Source organism: Lissotriton helveticus, chromosome 1_1, assembly GCF_964261635.1.
Source record: "Lissotriton helveticus chromosome 1_1, aLisHel1.1, whole genome shotgun sequence".
Lineage (NCBI taxonomy): Eukaryota > Metazoa > Chordata > Amphibia > Caudata > Salamandridae > Lissotriton > Lissotriton helveticus.
Genome location: NC_136057.1, coordinates 2,129,792,381 through 2,129,807,367, shown reverse-complemented (window position 1 = coordinate 2,129,807,367; position 14,987 = coordinate 2,129,792,381). Strand labels below are relative to the sequence as shown.

Sequence of the window (14,987 nt, the reverse complement as noted above, 5' to 3'; positions counted from 1 at the left end):
AGATTATTGGTTATATGTTCATTGTATATAACACAGAGTTCATACTGTTCATAAAACATGAGTTCATGTACTTTGTCTGAGTATTACAAAAAGTTGAAACTGAGTTTGAAAAGAAGGGCGTATATCGTTAGGGCAAAGGGTGGCTCAGCGCGCTATTGCAGCATGTAACTATGTGCAAATAATAGGGGTTCGAGTCTGAGGCTGTACTTTTTGGGTTAACATGTGTATATTTGTTTAGAAAAAATTGGGATGTCTTTCTTAGGAGAAGTAAAAGATAAATTAAGGTCTGACATGTTTAGACAATGTAAAATGTATTCATAGGGACAAACAGCTTGGTAATCTTGTTGCTTTTTTATAACTTACAGTGACCCCCGAAGAAGGGCTGGATGCCCGAAATGCATTGGGTTATGTTACAGTAAATATTGCCTGAAATGAATTCACGTTTTTCGTCATATTCTTGGTCAAAGTCCGAGTGACACCATGAGAATAGTAGAAACTTGGAAATTAATGTGTACACGAAGTGCGTTTTCTCGTCAGTGGAAGATTCGGAATACTGATGACAATTGTTTTGGATTACTAGGGATAAATGTGGAATAAGTTAAAAATGTTCGTAAATAGGTATAGCCCAAAGTGGCGTTTTGCTATGCTTTTCCGGGGACTGGAGACAGTCCCACCTCTGTTGAAGTTAGTGGAATCTATGACAGATATCAATACTGGAGAACTACAGGGTGCAAATACCAATCTTTTCTCCAGTATTGAATCTTTCATAGATTCACATGTTTGGATCTGAATGGCAAGCAGTAGTAATCATATTTTACATACAGGTGGGAGGTACCAAACAAAATAATTTTCAACTTAAAAATAGGTAACCTTATTGAAACAGATGGCAAAGAACTGCTTGACCCACAACTGCATCCTTTTTTGCAATGCTGTCCAGGCAATAATGACGTAAATGTATGCCGGTTTTTCCAGGGTGCAGCTCTGCAGATATCTGTCATTGACACTCCTGCAAATAAAGCAGCTTATATAAACATGTTTCTGTTTGAATGAACCTTGATTTTCTCATTGAAAGGATTTCTAGCCTTCAGTTGACAAAAAGCTATTGTTACAGAGACACACTTTGAAATGAAATGCTGCTCTTTGATAAGGCAGAACCTTTCCTTGAGGGACCATAGGCTACAAGGAGCTGACTGAACTTCCTGAAATCTATTAAAGCTAGAATTTTAAACAACGCTTCGGACCCGATCTGTGTAGCGCCCTTTCCGCTTCCGTAAATGGGTTCTGAAAGTATGTCTTGGGAACAATTGGTTAATTAAGATGAAAGTGTGATAAAACCTCTGAAATAAAGTGAGGGGTTGTCCTCAATATGACTTCATCATTCTTGAACTGTAAATACAGTTCTTTTATAGTTAAAGCTTAAATTTCACTTACTCTTCTAGGCAATGTCATAGCCAATAATATAGCCATCTCCCAGGAAAGAAATGTCAAATCTGCTGTATGGATCGATTATTGGTATTGCTTGGATTGATTTTCCTGCTGGCTCCACAAAATCATAAATAAAACAATATTTTTGTTTCATTCAAAGACAAATCTCTTTGCAGCCCTTTCCGATATTGTGTGAAAATCGCCCATGTCATTCGGTGGTGAATTAGCCATCAGTGTTGTTGGCAGAGCAGACATTGGTATGACCTACCACTCTGAACCAGGGTCAGTAGTTGGATCTTTAGGTATTTCTTCTACGTCTGGCTCCTCATCAACGGTATAGTCATCATGAATTGTGATGGGTGGAAGCTGTCTAACAGAAGGTAAGGTTTTGGAATGAAAATCTGGACTTTTAACTATCCTTAGAGTTGGAGTGTGAGGAAAGGTAATATTTGTAGGGCCAGGCTACATCTGAGATGGTAGAGGTTGAATGGTTGGTTCTGGAAATCTTTTATAATAATTTGCTAGCATCTGTCGCAGACCTGATACCATGGCCTTTCAAACCTGATTCATGTGTTAGTAGTAATGTTGATCGTCATAAGAATCATACTGTGCAAATGCCTCTATTGGCAATCAACTAAGTATGGGTTGAGGGGTGCACTCCTGTTGTTCCTCCTAATCCTTATTTTGTATCAGGTGCTACAACCTACAAGGTTTGTCAGTCCTCGATCGACAGTAAGTAATCAGGTAATAGATCGACGACTGCGCCAACACCCTCGCCCGATCAAGAAGCCTTCAAACAGGCGCACCGACTCAAGAGCCATCTGGTTCAATGTCGACCTATTGAACTCCAAGCACTCCTGCAGAAGACTCGAGAAACAATGGCGCGAAGACCAGAGACCATAAAACCACGCAGCCATTACGAACGCCAGACCCAAACACCACCAACTCATCAGATCCGCCAAAAGAACATCCTTCAAAGAGCTCATCGACAACAATACACACAACAGCAAAGAGCTCTTCAACATCGTGAAAGAACTTGCCACCCCCAGCTCCAATAATGTACCGCAGTCTCAAGAACTCTGCGACTCCCTGGCTACCTTCTTCCAAAGCAAGATCGCAGACATCCACAACAGCTTCGGCACTCAGGTGCCGACGACTGACGCCAACCCCCCCGATCCAACACCCACCAAGCACACCGACCTTCTACTCTCCTGGAACAACGTCAATGACGAAGACACCCTCAAAACCATAAACACCATCCACTCCGGGGCTCCTTCCGACCCTTGCCCCCACCACATCTTCAACAAGGCAGGCTCCATCATCGCACCCCAACTCCGAAAGATCATCAACAGCTCCTTCGAGACCGCCACCTTCCCAGATCGCTGGAAACACGCCGAGGTCAAGGCTCTCCTCAAGAAACCCAAGGCGGACCCTAAGGACCTCAAGAACTTCCAGGCCCATCTCCCTGCTCCTGTTCCCAGCAAAAGTCATTGAGAAGACCGCCAACAGACAACTGACCCACTTCCTGGAGGAGAACAACATCCTGGACTCCTCCCAATCCGGATTCCGCAGGAACCACAGCACCGAGACTGCCCTCGTTGCCGCCCCTGATGACATCAGGACCATACTGGACAAGGCTGAAACCGCAGCCCTCATCCTCTTGGACCTCTCAGCCACCTTCGACACCATTTGCCACCACATCCTGAGCACACGGTTCCACGACAAAGGGGTCCAAGGAAGAACCCTGGACTGGATAACCTCCTTCCTCACAGGCAGAACCCAGAAAGTCCGCCTCCCTTATTCTGATGATCACCTGCGGCGTACCAGAAGGATCATCCCTCAGCCCGACCCTGTTCAACATCTACATGGCACCGCTCGCCAACATCGTCCGAGCCCTCCACCTCAACATCGTCTCGTACGCTGACGACACACAGATGATCCTCTCCCTCATCAAAGACCCGGCCATCACCAAAACCAACCTCCATGAGGGAATGAAGGCCGTCGCAGATTGTATGAAAACCAGCCGACTGAAATTGAACTCAGACAAAACGGAAGACCTCATCCTCGGCTCCACCCCCTCAGCATGGGACGACTCCTGTTGGCCGTCCGCGCTGGGAGATACCCGACACCCACAAACCACGCACGCAACCTGTGATTCATTCTGGACTCAACTCTCTCTATGACCCAGCAAGTCAACACTGTTTCCTCTGCCAGCTTCAACACCCTCCGAATGCTCTGCAAGATCTACAGATGGATCCCCACCAAAACCAGGAGAACAGTCACCCAAGCACACATCAGCAGCAGGCTGGACTACGGCAATGCCCTCTATGCAGGAGCCACGACCACTCTCCAGAAGAGACTTCAACGCATACAGAATGCCTCTGCACGCCTCATCCTTGGACTCCCCCGCCACATCCACATCACCACACACCTAAGAGACCTACACTGGCTCTCAGTCAACAAGAGAATCACCTTCCAACTCCTCACCCACGCCCACAAAGCACTCCACAATCCCGGACCAGCATACCTCAACAAACGACTATCCTTCTAAACCGCAAACAGCCAGCTCCGCTCCGCCGACCTCGCCCTAGCCACCATTCCACACATACGCCAAATGACCAGCGGCGGAAGATCATTCTCCCACCTCTCTATAAAGACTTGGAACACCCTACCCGCCCACCTGCGCCACACCCAAGACGTAATCACCTTCAAGAGACGCCTCAAGACCTGACTGTTCGACCAGTAGCTGCTGACCCCCCTTCTCCCCTCAGCGCCATGAGACCCTCACAGGTGAGTAGTGTGATATACAAATACTTGATTCATTGATTGAAGCTGTCTAACAGAAGGTAAGGTTTTGGAATGAAAAGCTGGACTTTTAACTATCCTTGGAGTGTGAGGAAAGGTAATATTTGTAGGGCCAGGCTACATCTGAGATTGTAGAGGTTGAATGGTTGGTTCTGGAAATCTTTTATAATAATCTGCTAGCATCTGTCACAAACCTGATACCATGGCCTTTCAAACCTGTTTCATGTGTTCGTAGTAATGTTGATCGTCATAAGAATCATACTCTTAATTTTCTGCAAAAGCCTCTATTGATCTCTGTCTTCCGTGATGCATTCAAAAAGAGAATTCTCCCTCTAGATACGTATTGTCATCCTCGTCAAGGTCCTGACATTTTACTATGGGGTGGAGGGATCGTCTGTGTCAATGTTAAGCGGGGGTTGCATGTATGGCCACTATAGGAGTTCCAAGGGTCCCATATTTTGGACCACTTCCTGGGACATCCTCAGGCAGTATGAACAGTCTTTTCCCTATACATACACCAGTCAAGGTCTTCTTCTCAGGCTTCCACTTTGGGCAGCTGCGCCGCTAGTTGTGTAATGTTCCTCTTTGCCAGCAAAAGTCCTAGCATGGCCCATTGTGTGAGGTGGTTATTCAAATCTGTGGGTTCCCATATGTTTAAGAGGCAGCTATGTGCATCAGGATAAATGACAATCGTGAGCACTTCGATTAGTACTTCATGGATACTGCGTCAGTAAGCCAGTATGTACTCACATTCCCATAGGATGTGTACAAATGTTCCTTCCTGGCCATATTGTCTCCTACAATCTCCTCTGTCAACCCTACCCATGTGTACCAGACTAGGCCCTGTGATATATACCCTATGGAGAATTTTGAGTTGAACTAGTCGAAGTCTGGCCGAGATTGCTATTCCTCTTGGTGAGGACACCGATTCTTGCCAGTCTTCGTCATCTAACTCGATACCATCCCTCACCCATTTGTCACGCAGCGGCCCAAGGGGGTCTGCCATATTGTTGATCAGTTTTTTATAAGTCAGTGATAAAGTTTTCTCAGGCAGGTACTGTCTAACAATCTATCTTCCAGCGGAGAGGGTTCTGGAGTGTAGCGAAAGTGCTCTGTGTCGGACATTTTGTGTTGCTGCTGCAAAGAACCAAAGGGTTGTCTCTGACCTGTGAAAATCCCAATGAGGTCCCATTGATCGAATCCCTTTGATTTCCGTAGGTCGCCTAATTGTTCGGAGTCCCACAATGAGGTGGCTCGGGTGAGCTTTCGCTCCAAGCCCAGGGTTTTATTTGGGGCATGCCAGACTCAGACCAAGTGGTCAGTTGGTCCAGTCAAGACGTACCATTTGGGTTTGGAGTAGAGTGCCCTAATGTAATAATATCGTTTAATATCAGGGAGGCTAATCCCCCTGTCATACCAATTTAGTGTGAATTTGGTCAATGCTATGCTGGGTTTCCCGTCTCACAACACATCTCTCTGCAGGCCCTCGACCTCTCTAAAATACTGTGCCGGGACAAGGGTCCAAGGTGTTGAAGAAACAGGGCAGCGACATTATCTTGAAGAGGGCCGCCTTGCCCAGTAACGAGAGCGGGAGAGTTTTCCATCTGGCTTTGTCACGTTTAGGCCTCTGCAGCGGTGGGAGAAGGTTTTGAGTATAACGAAGTTTGGAGTCTAACATAATATAGATACACAGATATTTGAAGCCCACTGTGTTAATTTGGATTGGGCAGCCAATCGGAGGGGAGTGTGGGTCGCCTTTGAGGACATATAGGAGGGATTTAGTCCAGTTGATGAAGAATCCAGAATACCTACCAAAGATTGCCATAATGTCTAGGACACACACCAATGACTTCCTTGGGGAGGCCAGGAACAAAAGGATGCCATCAGCGTACAGGGAGATACGGTCTTACCACATAGGAGACCAGCGCAGACTTCGTATTTCTGGATCTTAACGAATCCATGCCATGAGTGATTCGAGGGCGAGGGCGAACAGGAGGGGGAGAGAGGCATCCCTGTCGGGTACCTCGACTCAGAGTGAATTTGTCTGATTTATTGTTATTGACTACGACCTGAGCTTGAGGCTCTGAGTATAGATCTGCACCCACTGGATGAATTCTGGGCCGAATCCCAGCTTTGCAAGAACAGCAAAGAGGTAGGGCCATTCTATGGTATCAAACGCCATGGTTGCATCCAATGATACAACCAAGGCGTCCTCTTGGATGGTAGCTACTCTCCCTAGCACTCCATGCAGTTAGCCAAGTTCAGAGCAGTATTGCGGGGCGGCATACGACCTGATTGGTCAGAATGGACTAGGCTTCCAATTATTTTGACCAGACGGTTCGCTAGGAGTTTGGCCAGGATTTTGAGTTCTGCGATTAGTATTGAGATCGGTCTATACGAGGCACAGTAGGTTTTGGGTTTACCCTACTTATGAAAAGTGACCAATGTAGCCATTCTCTTATCTTGCGGCAGAGTCCCCAACTCCTTGCTCTCTTCGAACATGGCCTTTAGATAAGGGGCTAGTTTGTCGGGTTTCAGTTTGTAGAGCTCAATAGGCAGACTTTTTGGGCCTAGAGCCTTACCGGAGCGCAGTGATCTAATAGGTAGTGCTATTTCATCATTAGTTAACGCACTGTCTACGAAATGCCAGTCGTCCTCCGACAAGACTGGGAGCGCAATGTTGCGTAGTAATTCATGGGAGTCCTCTTCTGTGTATGATGCACTAGTAGAATATACTGCCTTGTACTGGCTGGCAAAGTGGTTTGCAATTTCTTGAGGGTCGGTGATAATTCTTTTGTCTGTATCTATTAGTGTTGGTACCAAACGACTCGCCCATTCCTTCTTATTGAGCCAGTTTCCCTGCTTTGTCAGCTAGGTCATATATTCTACCCAACTTTTCCCTTCCAAGGACTTTCGCCCTGTTTGTCACTAGAGCTTTGTACTCCTCTTGTTTGAGGCGTAGTGTGTGGAGTTTCTCTCGTGTGACCCGGTCTCTAATTCGCCTTCCAGTCTACCTATTTCTACCTCCACTTCTACAATCTCCTTCTGTCTATCTTTCATCATGCCAGCGATTAGCGCCAGTGCATGTCCCCGAATTATGGATTTGAACGCCCCCCCACAGGGTCTGGAAAGAATCTACTGAACCCTCATTTTCTTGGAAGTTGGCGTATATGGCTATTGATAATGTTTTTCGGACTCCTGGGTCTCAGAGATACCTTGGGTTGATGAGGGTGACCCTCCCCACTTGAGTTTGGCCTAGGTCTATGTGGATCTAAACATGGGAGGGATCCGAGATTCCCCTTACTAAGTGTTTGACTTCATGGATGTGTGCAGCTTCCGAAGCCGGGATCAGGACATAATCGATAAGGGAGAGACTATAATGAGCTCGGAGTGAAAAGTGTGTTGGTTTGTCTCTGCGTGATGTGACCTCCACCCATCAACCAGTCCCAGTGCATCTAGAAAGTCGGGCAGCCGCCTGTTAGAGGACCTGAGTTCACATGGAGGGTGTCTATCTAATGTGCCCGAGGCCACACAATGAAAGCCCTCCTCCCCAAGTACAGGAGACCTTCCGGCAAAGAGAGTAGGAGAGTGCCTAAATCTGTAAATGTAGTGTGTTGGAGACCAGGCTGTAGGTAGACCGACATAAGTGTGAACGTGTAGCCCTCCCAGGCACCTGTAACTCCTACATACCTGCCTCTATTGTCTGTCCAGGTTGAACTCACAGCTAAAGGGAAGGAAGTCTTCACCATTATGCCTACTCCCCTTGGCCTAGTCGTGAACCCTACATGTGCTATTAACGTGTATCCCCACCTATTGAGTGCCTTACAGGAGTTAGCCAATTCAATTCAATTTATTAAAGTTTTGGAACTCCAATGAGGTCCACTTAAAAGGAAACATACCAATTAATACAAAAAATGCAATAAAAACATGGGACAGCGCAATAATAACAAATCACTCCGAATACATTTTTTTCAACATATAGCAATTTCAAGGAGTAAGGTTTGGTATTAGCAGCCAACAAGGAGAGAACAGGTCATCCTGAATTGTGCAAATATCAATTAGAAAGCAACCGGATCATGTGCAAATTTACAATTAAAATTAAAAATGAAATATGCAAAAGCCTTTAAAATAGAAGACAAAACAATGCGACATACATTCGAAAATGGATGTATGACGTTACAACGCATGCTTTTAACACGCATGCTGTTACAACGCGGTTTTTACATCGCATACCATTACAACGCATAGCGCTTTTGGGTGTTGGATAGTGAATAGTTTAATTTACTATTCCAACTCCAGTCCCCGTGGACACTAGGGAAGGTTATTGGATAGTAAATTAACCTATTCCCTATCCTAGAGCGCCCCCCAGCGCAATGCGTTGTAATGGTTTGCGTTGTAATGACTGCGTTGTAATGGTAGTGCGTTGTAAAAGTTTCGTTGTAAGTAATTAAAATATGTACAAAATTCCTTGAAAAAATTGAACAGTTTTGCACAAACGGCTTCATTTTTGGGACTAAAAGAAAGTCACGAGCTGAAGCTACATCCTTAACACCATTTTGTAAAAACATCAGCCTAAGCCAGTGACGACAATTGAAGGCAAGTGCTGGCCAAACAAACAAAACATGATCCAGGTTCTGAATGCTCAGTTCACAGAAATTAATTTTTTTTCCATTTTTTGAATTCTGGGACCAGTGTGCTATTAAATCATTTAGAGGTAGGAGATTTATGTGAAATAAGGAGAACCAGCGTCTTGTTTCATGAGCTAAAGTCCAAGTAAAATATTTTTGGGGAAGTTGTCCTGGCTATTATCAGGAGTTACCCATGTTTCTTGATTTTGTCTCTAAGTCCATTAACGTTTCAGCTCAATATTTTAGCACTTTTGTCCCATTGCGTACTCATTGGGGTCAAAGTAAAGTCCGAGTTCCTCTGTGCAAATGTCAGATTTTCCCGTCGATGTACCTCAAATAACGTATAGCAATGATATCATCCCAACCCAACTCCCCCCACACCAGCCCCCCTTGCCCCCCTCCCACTGAAAGAAACAAGGAAAACAACAAAAGTAGAACTTCCATTACTGTCCCTTCCCTTCCTGCTACCCTGTTGCGTAGGCTCAGAACTACCCACATCCCCAACTAGCAGAGTGCCTGTTGCCCCAATTAGCTTGTTAACTGTTACTGGAGTTGTGAGATGTCACCACTTGTGGCCCCCAGAGCCCAACTCCAGCCCCCACTAGGAAAGAGGTATTATTGCATATTGTTGGTCCCGCAGTGTCCAGTGCATTTGACATACACTACAGAGTGTTACAAAGAGTCTCAGGGTCCATTGTCAGATGGAAGAAGTTCAGTCTCTGCCGGTCACAGAGGCCGCTGGACTCAAGCATCTCGATCACCACGATCGCAGGCTTCTCTTGTCAGGTTCTGCTCTGCCGTCCGGGGAGCTCGTCGGACTCACACGGGAATCTCTCCAGTCACATGTGTTAACTTGCCTTGACTTCCACGTAGTCCTTTATCCAGCCATGTCTGCACATCTGCAGGGGAAGTGAAGAACCAGGATTTTCCATCTACCATTACTTTGAGTTTCGCTGGGAAAAACATCATGTACTTGATGTCTCTGTCTCTGAGCGCTCATGTCACCCCGTCAAAGGATCGAAGTTCTTGTTGGACCTTGAGGGTAAAGTCTGGGAAGAACCGGATAGTGGCATTTTCATATCTGAGATCCCCATGTATACGTGCCGCCTGTAGTATTGCGTCCCGGTCTCTGTAGTTGAGGATTTTAGCAATAATCGTCCTTGGGGCTGCCCCCGGTTTTGATGGGGGACTTAGGCCCTGTGCAACCGCTCCACCGTGAAGAAGGCAGAGAGTCTTTTAGGTTTGAGATGATTTAGTATTAGATCTTCGAGGAAGAGATCCACACTTGGCCCCTCTGCCCCTCCTGGAACCCCATCCGCTCGAATGTTGTTGCAGCGGGCCCGCCCCTCTTTGTCCTCCATCTTAAGCGCCACCTGACGATGCTGCTGGATTAGTTGTTGGACTCTTTCTTCCAGTGTCCGAGTTTTATTTTGCAGCTCTGTGACATTGACTTCAGTTTGTGTTACGCGTGCTGCCGTTTTGTTCATGACGGCCCTGAGTAAGTTCATTTCAATGGCGGCTTTGTCGATCTTTGTTTCCAGCGTGGTTCCCAGGACATGGATTGCAGCCATTATGGAGCTTAGCGAAGGCTCTGAGTCGCCTGCTAGGCCACCTGCTGCCCCATACTCTGGTGTAGGTTGCTTGGGAATTGCGTATTTGTCCAGTTTATTGGACTATATGGGAGGACCTCCCTTGGGCTTCATCTCGGCGTGAGGCTAACCGGCTGTGTACAGGAAGTTGATCGACCATGTGACAATATGTGAACCTTGTATTGGAGCGACACAGAGCGGGAGAGTTTTCCAACTGGCTTTGTCACGTTTAGACCTCTGCAGCGGTGGGAGAAGGTTTTGAGTATAGCGAAGTTTGGAGTCTAACATAATATAGATACACAGATATTTGAAGCCCACTGTGTTAATTTGGATTGGGCAGCCAATCGGAGGGGAGGGTGGGTCGCCTTTGAGGACATATAGGAGGGATTTAGTCCAGTTGATGAAGAATCCAGAATACCTACCAAAGATTGCCATAATGTCTAGGACACACACCAATGACTTCCTTGGGGAGGCCAGGAACAGAAGGATGCCATCAGCGTACAGGGAGATACGGTCTTACCACATAGGAGACCAGCACAGACCTCGTATTTCTGGATCTTAACGAATCCATGCCATGAGTGATTCGAGGGCGAGGGCGAACAGGAGGGGGAGAGAGGCATCCCTGTCGGGTACCTCGACTCAGAGTGAATTTGTCTGATTTATTGTTATTGACTACGACCTGAGCTTGAGGCTCTGAGTATAGATCTGCACCCACTGGATGAATTCCGGGCCGAATCCCAGCTTTGCAAGAACAGCAAAGAGGTAGGGCCATTCTATGGTGTCAAACACCATGGTTGCATCCAATGATACAACCAAGGCGTCCTCTTGGATGGTAGCTACTCTCCCTAGCACTCCATGCAGTCAGCGCAAGTTCAGAGCAGTATTGCTGGGCGGCATACGACCTGATTGGTCAGAATGGACTAGGTTTCCAATTATGGAGCTTAGCGAAGGCTCTGAGTCGCCTGCTAGGCCACCTGCTGCCCCATACTCTGGTGTAGGTTGCTTGGGAATTACGTATTTGTCCAGTTTATTGGACTATATGGGAGGACCTCCCTTGGGCTTCATCTCGGCGTGAGGCTAACCGGCTGTGTACAGGAAGTTGATCGACCATGTGACAATATGTGAACCTTGTATTGGAGCGACACACATGCCCTATGCGTAGGGTGGACTACTGGTATCTGCACAGTAGTAGCTATGGCACTGTACCTACAGTATGCTGAACACCCCCTATACACAGTAGTCACTGAGGCCGCCTGTATCACTTAAGGCTTCCCAGGCCCAGTAGCCTTGGAGAAGGCACCTCCAGGTGCCAACCGTGTCACGGCTGGAGGGGATTCTAAACTCCCAAAGTGTCTGGTCAAATGTTAGGCACGTACAGCTCTGAGGGCTATTGGCGTCTGGCAAATGTCATTTAGTTATGCAATCTTAGTGGGCCCACCTGTGTGAGGATAAAATGTTGAGCGACGGGTGCCAGGCAAATGAAAGCGCTACACACGCACCGAAGATCTTTGGCAGGCCCCAGGTGATGCTGCCCCGAAACCAGGCACCACCGGCATGCAACAAGCCAAGGAACCTGCCTCGCAGTGAAGGGGGCAAGGGCCTCCAAGTCAGTGTCCAGTGGTAGTAGTAGCATAGCATCGGGGTCCCCGGGGCAAGACTGCACAACCAGCACGCCCAGGGAGAGTTCTCTGCTCCAGTAATGCTTCACCGGGGAGAAAGGTCACAAGCGCCATAAGTCTGCTCTCCCCGTGAGCCCAGATCGACCAGCACATTTATAGTTCCTGGGGGGGGGACCAACAAATATTTGCTGCAAGGATTCTACCAGAGACACCGGTCAAGGTGGCATGCAATGCCCAGCTCCTCTGGTGTCCGCTATGCATCTCTGTCGCCACGCTTGGAGCGCGCGCGGCTGGCCGCCCAGCCTCGGGACTCTAACTGAATAATGTCCTGCGGGTGGTGAACGGGCCGTGAACATGTAGCAAGTCAATGGCGGGAAGAAGGGAGGGGGCCACTCCTTACCCCAGCTCCAGCAGAAGCTCAGCTCTCACAGCTCGTTTAATGACGTTGCGTTTTCTTTTTGCTTGGACTGTCTGCTGACTCTAGGACGGTGGACCGGCTGGACGATTGTCGAGTGCGTCTCCTGTTAAATGGTGATCTGGGGAGCTGTAGGCGTAGAGGTTTTCCCGCGATTCAGCTGAGGGTGTGTGATACGCCCCGGTGTGTGTTTAAATACACGCCTTTGGAAAATATACTTTTTTAGACCCAGAATCGATAATTTAGAGTATTAAGGAGAGCCCGAATTGTATGTCCTTGAAGAGGAGATTGGCTGTATCTCCAGGGTTGTGTCCCTTGGGGGGGACCGCTTGAGCCTTTAAAGTACCCTTGTCCTGATGAAGCCACAAGAAACTACTGGCGGAAACGCGACCGCGACTGCGTCGACATCTGCTTAAGGAGTCCTACCACATTGTATATTCTGTGATTAATATTAGGCGCCTTGAATAATCATTACTTTGTTTGTGATTAGAAGGAATAATAACTTACGCGCTATAAGGACTACCTTGGTTGTGATACTCCACTCAAACTGAGGAGTGGGTATTGACAGAAAATTGATTGTGTTCTTCCTTTTTTCTTTTGTTTAGGGTACACTGTTGTATATATAATGTATATATTGCAATTATAGGTTTTTTGTCTATTGTATATATTTTGGCCACCTTGTCCTGTGATTCATAATATTGTCCTTCTTAAATTATATCATTTAATGATGACAGAAATAACTGTAGAAAACAGGATAATACACTGTATCCTGTTTTGAAGTAGTCCATGCTTTATTTTTTCCTCAGTACCACTTTTTGTACTTTTTCATCCTTGTGATGCTCCTTGCCCAGGTATGGGAGGGTAATTTGGGCAGAACCCCTGTTTATTACGTAGTACCAGTCCCAGCCAGAGCCGGCAGTTACAGTTGCCGGCTCAACACCTCACGCCAGCCATCGATGGTTGTCGTTGCAGAGCATACACTGCGCCAGGGTCCTCCTCACGGAGGGACGAGACACAGTCCTCCCGCAGTGACAGGTCCACGATTCGGCGAGGCGCGCACTCCCACCAGGCCTCACCCTGGCACCACCTAAGAATGTGTTGCCGGGGAAATCGGGACAGGCAAGGGCTGCGGCACCAGGATTTTCACCGCTCTGAGCAGTGTGCATTCTGCCGGCACTACTCTAATGGCAGTCTCATCTAGAGCGGATCATAGGCAGATATTTGGGGACTTTTGCTGCGGCCCCAGCGGAGCTCCTCACTTAAGCCGCCATCTTTGTCGGCGGCAGGCCCCACTTAAAGCTGGTTTCTTGAGAATATAAATGGCAGATTTAAATCCAATCTGATGATTGTACAAAATTGTACAAAGACAATGAAAACTGAGCAGAGCTCAAGGAGACCTTTTGGAGTCCGAACAGGAGTCGGGCTTTCCTGTCCTTCAAGGTCTTACCTGGAGATGTCCAACATATTTTATGCTCCTCCGGGACATGATCATGATAAAGGCAGTAAAGACATTTCTATTGAAGGTCCTCAGAATGTAGTGTGGGTTTTCTACAAGGACTGAAAAGGCTTTTTTTAGAATGTTCTGACATGTTGTCAGTCAGAAAAACAATTCTCAAAGCTGGTTTCTTGAGAATATAAATGGCAGATTTAAAGCCAATCTGAAGATTGCTAAAAATTGCACAGACAATGAAACTGAGCAGAGCTCAAGGAGACCTTTTGGAGTCCGTAGGAGCTCATGGAACAGCAGACTGGTCAGCTCTGTTGTTGTTACACAGATGCAGGGGAGTGACTCCTGAGGTTGGCTCAGCAGTAGGAGGGCAGAATTGTGTATTTGGTCAGCAGCAGCCATAGTTTTCTGTCTGGGTCTAGAAGACAGGTACCAGGAGCACTGAGGGCCTCCAGGAGGAGCTTTACAGTGCATGGAATCATACCTCCAACACCGTCTACAGTATGATTTGTTGGGGTATCATTCCAACATGTTTGATACCAAACATGGCAGGGTTTGTTACAGCCAGTTCAGAGATAGCTATCGAGTAATGACGCATGACCACTCTATATATCGTCATAACTGAGGAAAATGGACTCTGTGGATTGTATGGGGTGTCCTGCTCATGCAAGGGTACCCTCAAACTTAACCAAGCACCCTGCCTTCAGGATTGAAAGGCCTGCCTTAGGGGTGACTTGTAGGTTTTAAGTGCAGTGACCTCAAATATAAGGATTCTTATATCTGTCGTAGTGGTGCTAGCACCAGCTTACACAAGCAGCAATGGCAGGCCTGTAGTCAACATTTCAGTGGCCTTCCATGGGTGGCATAATATATGTTTCAGCCCATGGGGATCCCTGGTGTAGCTACGCCCTGTGTACCTCAGTACATATACTAGGGACTTACACGTGTACACCAGTAGCTAGTCTGGGAGGTACCTAAATACTCACCTAGGTCCAATGTAGGGAGAAAGCACTGAGACTGCGGTCCTGATTAGCAGAATCCCAGTCAGACTAGTCAGAA

General features: G+C 47.1%; 1 protein-coding gene across 9 annotated transcripts in view; it reads left to right on the top strand.

Moving 5' to 3' along the window:
• Positions 1 to 14,987, top strand: part of HFM1 (helicase for meiosis 1) — a 4,349,684-nt gene that overhangs the window by 1,571,281 nt on the left and 2,763,416 nt on the right. The window lies entirely within an intron of this gene.